The sequence below is a fragment of the Lactuca saligna genome, chromosome 8, assembly GCF_052625555.1.
Source record: "Lactuca saligna cultivar CGN05327 chromosome 8, ASM5262555v1, whole genome shotgun sequence".
NCBI classification, from domain to species: Eukaryota; Viridiplantae; Streptophyta; class Magnoliopsida; order Asterales; family Asteraceae; genus Lactuca; species Lactuca saligna.
In genome coordinates this window covers 252312553-252322458 of record NC_136424.1, presented here as the reverse complement: position 1 = coordinate 252322458, position 9906 = coordinate 252312553, and positions in this window count along the sequence as shown.

Below are 9906 nucleotides of genomic sequence, written 5' to 3'. Positions count from 1 at the left end.
CTCCCACTTGGATAAGTCTAATAACTATAATTGCAAGTACGACTCCACAACCTAACTAGTAATCGTAGCCCTCAAAAGCCGTTGTCGAACTTTGACCTAGTAAATGACGCGCCCAATAGATAAGGGATCATATACTCCTCCATTCTAGATATCGTATGGACTAAGACATGTATTATAATCATTCTCTCTGTCCATCTGTTGTTTCCTTATTTCCGATTTATGAAGACCGACTAATTGAACAAATCAAATCAGTCCAGGGTTGGCCAAGCACTTAGGGGTGTCATCACTAAATCATCGAAGGGCCCACAAATATCGCTTTTATCCCTCCAAGGGTAAAAGGAATGGATAAACTTCGACTCATATGCTTGCTCTATCTACTCATCAAATCACACACAACGACATGTTTTATAACACAGAGTTACCGATGCATTTACATATCATCAATGTGTAACCGACTTGCAGACTGAAACTCATATCTCTCCGTTTGAAGAATATAAGATTTATCATCTCATGATCACTCGTGATAAAATCCATGAAGTGATTCAAATGAGCGTGTTCCAATCTTATTCCATAAGTACTCATGAACACTGCAAGCAAACCTGTGCTATGTCTAAACGCCTTTAGACGAACTACAGACCCATTCATGACAGTCTTGCCTCAATACCTACTTCCAAGGTATGATCGACTGTGGATGGTTTGAATAACCTAGTTATTCGGGATGTCAAAACATGCAAAATGAAACACAAGAATAATACTAATCCTATATGGCCCAAAAACTTTTGAGTCATATTGATTACTCATTATTCATTGTATAATATTTCGAATAATCAACTTAACACTTGAATTAAAAAATATAGTTATGTTATGCTCCAAGCATGCACGCTATGTTTGTCTAAACAATAGTTATGCCACGCTCCAATCATGCACACTATGTTTTTCTATGGTATTTACTTTGTGAAATAGATCAATTGAACACATCTTCAATGAAACTCATTTCACAATTCCAAATCTTTATCACTAGTGTAAGAATTACAAACTCTTGTCACTTCCATAATTGTGTTAGATTCTAAACTATCATGCAAAGATTCCTTTGTAATGTCTAGGTACCAAAACTCATAGAGACTTGACCAACGATATTACAAAGTATTCCAATGGAGATTGCTACAGGAGAATTCCATGAAAGCAAATTCTCAGATTCAAAGTACATTCCTTTGAACATCTTTCTTGCATAAAAGTTTCTAACCACATATTCTTAATATCCAACCCCCAATACGGAAACATTCCATATTTTCTGTATAACAACTTATTATTAGTAGAAACCTTTCTATTTATAATAATTCCGATATAGTTCATCCATTACCATACTTCCAACTGTCTTTAAGCAACCAATCCTTGCTGAACCTTAGATTGTCCTTTAACAGTTGTTTAACCAATTTACTCATATCATGTTCTTGTCCTCTTTCCGTGCATTTGGAAAATTAAGAACATATGAATATTATAGCACATGTAATCGATCCTATACCCGAAACATATTGGACACGATTCTTGATGTCTAACATAAATACATGATACTTGACCAGTCTTTTGCTATAATTTTTATTTGCCATGTTGTCACAATTCAGACTATGAAAAAGGGATTTCGTAATCATAATCGAATTTTGAGAACGCAATTAACATTTCTATATATAGAATTTCCTTATGTTGAACATTTCCAACATAACATATATATATATATATATATATATATATATATATATATATATATATATATATATATATATATATATATATATATATATATATATATATATATATATTGAAACGACCCAAAAATACGACCCAAAAATTTCGTTTTTCAATATAACCAAAACCATAATCTGAGTGTCATATCATAAAACCATACGTGATGTATCCCAAACATAATAAAAACATTGTGCGGAAAACTGTATCATACTATGTCAAATCAAAACAAACTAAATCAATTCCCAGGATAAAAGCTAAAGCTGTGGTGTGTGCGATGCTATCACCCCGAGCTCTTCCCTTTGCTTGCGGAAGTACCTGAAACCAAAACTGAAACTGTAAGCACGAAGCTTAGTGAGCTCCCCCAAACTACCACATACCATACAATATATAAATAAGCACATACTGGGCCTTGCCCACTGCATCAGACCGAAGTCTGGAACTAGCTGCATCAGACCGAAGTCCGGAACTGACTGGGACCTTGTCCCCTGCATCGGACCAGAGTCCGGAACTAACTGCATCGGATTGAAATCCGGAACTAACTGCATCGGGCCGAAGTCCGGAACTGACTGCATCGGACCGAAGTCCGGAACTGACCGATCATGGCATAGCATAAAACATAACACTATCATAATCACATATACTGCATACTGCATCAAAACAGAGTCCGGAACACATAACACAAACATGCTTGTATCACGAAGACATCAAGCACTCTAACTACGGGAAGGAAACTCACCTCGTAAACTGGCTGCTGAGTGTATGACTCTGGAATCTAACTGGTGCTGCTCCGGTATCTCCCCGGCTACAAGTCCATAAACACACTCAATCAAATACTAAACACTGCACTTGGGTAAAATGACTCTTTTACCCTTGGTCTAAGTCAACTCTCATTTGACCTGACTCGCTGAGTTGGGCCGCCAACTCGCCGAGTCTCTACTCTCACACCTCAACCCTACTCGTTGCTACTCATCGAGTATGGCATCGACTCGACGAGTACCCTCTCGATCCAAGAACTCAGACAATCTTCATCCGACTCGCCGAGTCATATGAACAACTCGACGAGTTGCTCTTGAGCTTAAGAAGATTGCCTTGGACTCGCCGAGTTGTATGAACAACTCGCCGAGTCCTTCCATTACTGAGTCTACCCTCAACTCGTTGAGTCCACCCCACTACTCACTGGTCCCACTCGACACACACCGCTCAAAAGGAAGAAGTCGGGGACTCGCGACTCGACTCGCCGAGTCGTTCTTCCGACTCGCCGAGTCACCGCCATGCAATTATTCTATACTCGATTCTGCTCGAATCCAAAACATACAAATGATAGATCTGAGTCCAATAAGCTGGTTTACCACGTAAAGTTTCCAACTTTACGTGTACAAACACATGAACAAGGGAATAAAAGCTAAAAGATGCTTAAAAGAGGTAGATCTAGGGCTAACATGCAAAATAGCTCCATAAAGGCAATAGATCTGGGCTCTACAACTCCTAAATAAACAGATCTAAAGATATCTCGGCATAATAGGGCTTCCATATCAACATAAGGCTTGAGAAAAGCATCAGCTAGATCTAAAAAGGGTTTTAAAGCATAAAAGGGAAGGAAATCTGAAGAATACCTCAAAGAGCTCTTGTTTTCCCCTGAATCTCTGTTCCACACTCCTTCTCCTTGCTCCTTTCTTCTTCTCCTTCTTCAAGCCTTCACAAAAGCACACAAAAATCACTTACAATCACTCAAGAACGAATTAGGGTTTTCTCACAGCTTCTGAGGGTGAAGGAGGCGAGAATGAGGTCCATAAGGTGGCTTAAATAGTGGGCAACCCGGGGATTTAGGGTTTCTCCCAGACGGACAGACTCGCCGAGTCCGGAATATGGACTCGCCGAGTCTCCAGCTAACACGTGCTCGAAATCCCGACCCTACTCGGCGAGTCAGGCTATGAACTCGCCAAGTCCCTCTTGCAAAACTTCAAAACAAATACCAAGGAATTAACATACCGGAAACGGGTCGTTACATATATATATATATATATATATATATATATATATATATATATATATATATATATATATATATATATATATATATATATATGACTAAATTTGATTAAAATCTCAAAATCTAAGCTTTTAGATTTGAAATGAAGTATAAATTCCTCTCCCTTAATTATAGCAAAACAACATTTCAAACGCTATAACTTTGCAAATTGAAACTTTTGTTTTCTATAATTAGCATTACTAACTTGTAACATTCACCATAATTGATTATGCTCCCACTAGCATAATAATAATTTCTTTATTAGCATAATACTTATGCTCCCACTAGCTTTGACATGTACTTAGAAATCAGTTGGACTTCTAGAAATCAACACTTTGTTGACTTTCTTACCAAAGTTCAGATTTCTGATATGAGATGCTCTGATAAGACTTTATCTAAGCTTCTCAAACTCATACAACTTTCCTTAGATAGCTCACATGTGTGTCTAAACAATTTAAGAACTTACAACAATAAGTCTCAAAAGTTTATACTTTTTTCCATTGCTCACAATTTGAATTATGAAAAGGGATGTCGTAATCATAATCGAATTTGAGAATGCAAATATCACAATTGCTATCTCCTTAAAATCTACTTAGTGAAAGTGTTTCCTCACCATCATTTTCATGAATCAGAGAGAAACCTTATGACACTTAGATTTTATGGTGTATTGTTTCAGGTACTTTAGGAGACCGTGACAAGGCAAAGGTGTGATTGTACCACTCCTCAGTTTTATGTTGATGTTTCTGGGATACTCTGATAATAAATGAACTGAAAACCTTTTTGTAACAACTTAATGAATATGGGTTGTTTTTGAAAAAACTTAAATTGGTTGTAAATTTTCATGGTGTTACATTAACGGACCCCATGGATGGAAGATCTACACTTAGACCGGCTAACATTTTAGACTTTGGATGAGTAGGAGGGGAGCACACTTGTGTAGATCTTACTGGGGTCTCCCCTCTCATTGGTTCGAGGAGCTGGGGTTTCACAGATGGACATGCTGCTTTGAAAGTTGCTGCGTGTAAAGTGGCAAAGCATGAGAATGCATGTATTGAAAATCAACATGTGTTTATACCTTTCACATTCGATACTTTTGTATTTCTTGTGTAACGCCCGATTCCTGGTATGTATTTGAATTCAAGAAACTTCATGTTTTACTCTGGGACTCGGCGAGTTGGAGGCCCAACTCGTCGAGTAGACTCGACATTCTTCGGGGGTTTAAGTGACCAACTCGATCAGTCGGGGAGCCGAATCGACGAGTAGGAGCTATCTGGACGAAACCCTAAAATTGAGGGTTTGCACCCTATTTAAACAACTTATAACGCCACCAACCAACCTCTATTGATCCTTCCATCCGAGAGAAACCCTAATTTGAAAACCCTAAGCCTTATTTGAGTGTTCTTGAGTTTTTGGTGACTTTTGTGTGTGTTTTAAGTTGGAAGAGGAGAAGTAAGCTTGGGAGAACAAGAGAGAGCAAGTGGATCCAGAAGTCTTGGCATATTTCCTGCTCATTTGAGTTATAAAGCCGATACCTTGGCTATTCATTGTTTAGATCTTGTTTTGGGGGCTTTTTCTACCCTTTTTATGAGCATAGTGTAGCCACAATCGGATTTTGCATGTGTGATTGGTGTTACACTTCAGATCTGGGATCATTGGGGGTCGTTATGGCATAAAGGTGCCAACTTTGTTGCCATAAGCACCCCATTCATCTTGTAGACTTCTTTTATGGTCTTTTGAGTCAAAACCCCATGCATGGACATCAAGTTCGTAGATTTACGTATGAAATGGACCCTAGGAGGTCAGATCTATGGTTTTGATGCATTAAGACCCATTATAATCAACTGTATATTTTGGACATAGAGGGACTCGACGAGCCGTTCATGGGACTTGGCAAGTTTGGTCGTGTTCCTCATTAAATCCTTTCTGTTGAGGGGCCAAACACTAAGATAAATGACACCCAATTATCTAGGCTCATTTGGGGCCTATAAATCATGGAACTAGGCAAGTGGATGAATAGACTCGGCGAGTTCAAGGCAATGTCCCAACTGCATGAAGGTGGACTCGACGAGTTTCAAGGATGAACTCGGCGAATCAAAGACTGAACATATCCATACGGATGAAGATGGACTCGACGAGTTCAAGGACGAACTCGACGAGTCAGATGAAGAAGGTCCCGATGTTAGTTGAAGGGGAACTCGTCGAGCTCTCACTAGACTCGACGAGTAGGGATGATATTGTAGCTTTCGTGAACATGGGAACTCCACGAGTTGGCTGGCCAACTCGATGAGTCGAGTCAACTGGATGTTGACTTTGACTTTAGCTTTGACCTTGGACTTCAGTTGACCCTTGTAAGGCTTCAAGTATGAATTGCTAAGTTAGAAAGGTTGTTGTGTAGGAATTGAGGAATCAAGGAGAGTTGGTTTTCATACTGAGATCATTACAGACACTACACAACTTTGAGGTGAGTTTCCTTCTAGTAGGGGTGGGTCTATGGATACAATGCCGACCCACAAGTAAGAGTGTCAGGTAGATGACTGTCTTTGTGATAATAATCTAGGATTGATATGTGATATGACTACTGTGCTTGATATGATTATTGTGCTTGATATGCGTATTGTGATAGATATGTATTAGTAGTAGTAGGGGTGGAATAGTCTCCGGTAACCTGTTGAAAGATACCGAATGGGAGGGTAGCTCCCGCTTACCAGTTGGAAGATACTGAAGGGGAGGGTAGCTCCCAGCTACCAGTTGAAAGATACCGAAAGGGAGGTTAGTTGCCAGTTACCGGTTGAAAGATACCAAAGATTATGCAGTATTTGGTATGGGTATGATGGGGAACTCACTAAGCTTTCTGTTTACGGTTTTTTGTTTTGGTTTCAGGTACCTCTTCATCTAAGGGAAAGGAGCCGGCAGGGTAGCAGCGCATTACACCTTCACACATGATTTTCCGAATTTGAGAAACCTAAGATTGTACTATGATGTTATACTATTTGCTAATATGGTTTTGAGACTTGCGATTTGTGACTTTATGTTTGAACTGATTTCAATGTTGTTTTCCGTAACTATTTTTACAAGTAATATACTTCAAAAAAAATAGGGTCTCGATTTTGGGGTGTTACATGTTGCACTAGAGGCAATGGAGCTCGTCAACAGAGTCCAACGGGTCATACATATTAATATTATATCTCCTAAATTGATAAATGTTGTTTTTAAAAAAAAATTGTTGTGTCATACAGAAAATGCTAGCAGTAAAGTTTGTTATTCGTTTGTCTTCCATCGATATGTATTGACTTTTTATCTATGTTTATGGATATTTCAAAAATTAATGTAAACAAAATTAATTTTATAAGAATAAGGGTAGTATATAATATTTTACCAAATAGTCTTCAAAGTTTTATATTTTTCTAAAACTTTCAATCTTTTAAATATTTTTACCTTTTTAATATAAAACTTTTTGACTTCTTTTTTATTTTTTACTATCACTGTTTATTAAAAAGATTTACAAACATCATTTTTACATTTTATTATGTATCATTTCATTATAACCAACAAATGACTTATTAAAAAACCAACCAATTTGTTTAAACCTAAATCATGCATTTGTATTGTATCAACTAAGTTTGTGTATCACTTAAATTCAAAAAAAATGTTTGTTGGTTTTTGTAAAAAGCAATTGTATATTGGTTTAAATTAAAAAAATTATTGGTTATAATGAAATGAGACAATGTAAAGTAAATTATAAACATTAATAGCAAAAAGTTTAAAATGATAAAAAAAGGAAAATATTTAAAAAGACTGAAAGTTGTAGAAAAATATGAAAGAGTTTTTTCTAGTAAAGTTTTATTATTTTAAAAAAAATATATAAAAAGAATTACATTTTTTTAATGAAAAATCCCATTGAACCCACTAATTCTTTCACTTTAATCTTTTTTAACATGTCAACAGTTCATCTACTCATTTGACATTTCAAGGTGGAAGCAATGTTGATGTGGCCATGCCACGTTAGCTCCTTCCTTTTCATAAAGGAAAACAATTATTATTTTTGACGGCAAGCTGGCGTAAACGAAAACTAGTCAGAGGCTAAGGGGTCAAGTTTGGAAAAAAAAAACAAAATCAAAACAAAACAAAACAAAATTTGACTATAGTCTAGATTAGCATTCTAGAATAGGGTCACTACACCAGTCAACCCATCCGAGGAGTTCCCCTTGTCGCTTCCTCGCGTTAATCCAGAATATAGACATGGATTGTACCTCATAAACCAGCACCAAATGAGATTTGACACCTAAGGAGTGTGCCTTCAAGTTCTGATAGTTCCATATTACTTATAAAAACATTAGCATAACTGCTTCATTGTTGTTTGACAACCTTTGATGACCCTTCAACAATTTTTTGCAGTTTAGAAGGTCTCCAATCGATTGAACATTGGAGTCCAGCAACCGCCACCAACTAGATACTCTCTGCCATACTTCTTTTGTTATCCCACATTCAACAAAAAGATGGTTCTCAATTTCTGGAGCTTCATCACAGATGTTGCATGAGGTGGATGTTCGAATCTCTTTATCATCATTTCTTTTTGACCGGTAATAAACATTTTTTGTTATACTTCTTTAGTGTTTATGGTTCAACCGGTAATAAACATGTTTTGTTATACTGGTGGAGATTCGAATCTCTTTATCATCATTTCTTTTTGATAAAACTTCAAAAATGGTCCCTGTGATTTTCGAAAATCTGAAGTTTACACCCTAATTTATAAAAATCTCACAGATAGTCCATGTGGTTTCAAAACGTTTAACAAATGATCATTTTTGCTAACTCCGTTAGCTTTTGTCCATTAATTCAAGGGCATTACTGTAATTTCATATCACAGGACCATTTATGAAGTTTTATCTTATTTATTTATTTTAAAAAAGAAAATTGCAAGGTCTCTCTCTCTCTCTCTCTCTCTCTCTCTCTCAAGTCTAGACACACAAGTGATTCCTTCACAAAAAATAGTAATTCACTACCTACAACTAATGATTCTTTTTCTGCGTGATTGAATCATTCGTCAAAAGGGATTTTGAGGAGCTTCATCCATTTCTTTCTTGTTGGATCAAATCCTTCTCAACCTCTGGGATCAGAAACCATGTATACCGAATGCTCTATTATCCATAATTATTTCCTTAAATCCATTTCTCTCTCTCTCTCTCTCTCTCTCTCTCTCTCTCTCTCTCTTTCTCTCTCCCTCTCTCGATCGATCGATCGACCTTGCTCAATCTCGTGTCAATGAAACCCTCTTCCGCATCAACGCCATTGTAGAGAAGTCCAATTGCATTGACGATGTTCAGAAGGCACTAGAGAACAATGAATTCGAGTCCACCGCTAATTACCTCCAAACATTTCTTCAAATCGACGCAAAATAGAAGGATTTCGATTAAGATAAAAGGGAGTAGCTCATTGCTTCCAAGAAGAAACTTTAATCAATTGTCAGGCGAAGACTATTGGCGGTCGTCGACCAGAGAGACCACCAACTCGTCCTTCGTTTCATCATACTTTATTCCCCCATATCTCTCTCTCTCTCTCTCAATCTAGAGGAAGAAGGATTGCAGGTGCACGTTAGTTACTTAAAGAAGGTGACATCCTTGAGATCTAAACTTGAATTTGAGTATTTAGTGGAACTCTTGGACCAGAATTAGAGCCAGATAAATTTTGTTGCCTATTTAACCAATTATTTTAAGACATTGTGCTAGCAATCGAAGAGAATGAAGGGATATTGAGAAGTCTGGGCGGAGAAGATGGCATTATCAATGCAATCTGAGAGCTCCACGAAGAGTGTGATTCTAGGAGTTCTCTAATCTTAAAATGGATATATTATCTTATTGATCAACTTTTTTTTTTTTTTTTTGTTTTTTTTTGTTTTGGATTTATCCAATAATGACAATGTATTTGCAAGAATGATGGGCATCGATATGAATTAGGGCAGATTAACAAAGTTGGGGGATTTGTGATTAGGGTAGTGGGTAAAGCTTTGATTTCTTCCATGTAATATATTTCTGGAAATTTATTTCAATTAGACCAGCAGCCTGCATCAATGTTTGAAGTTGTTCGCTTGATTGCAACAATACCTGTGTGTTTGAGTAGTCATTTCTTATGCTCTC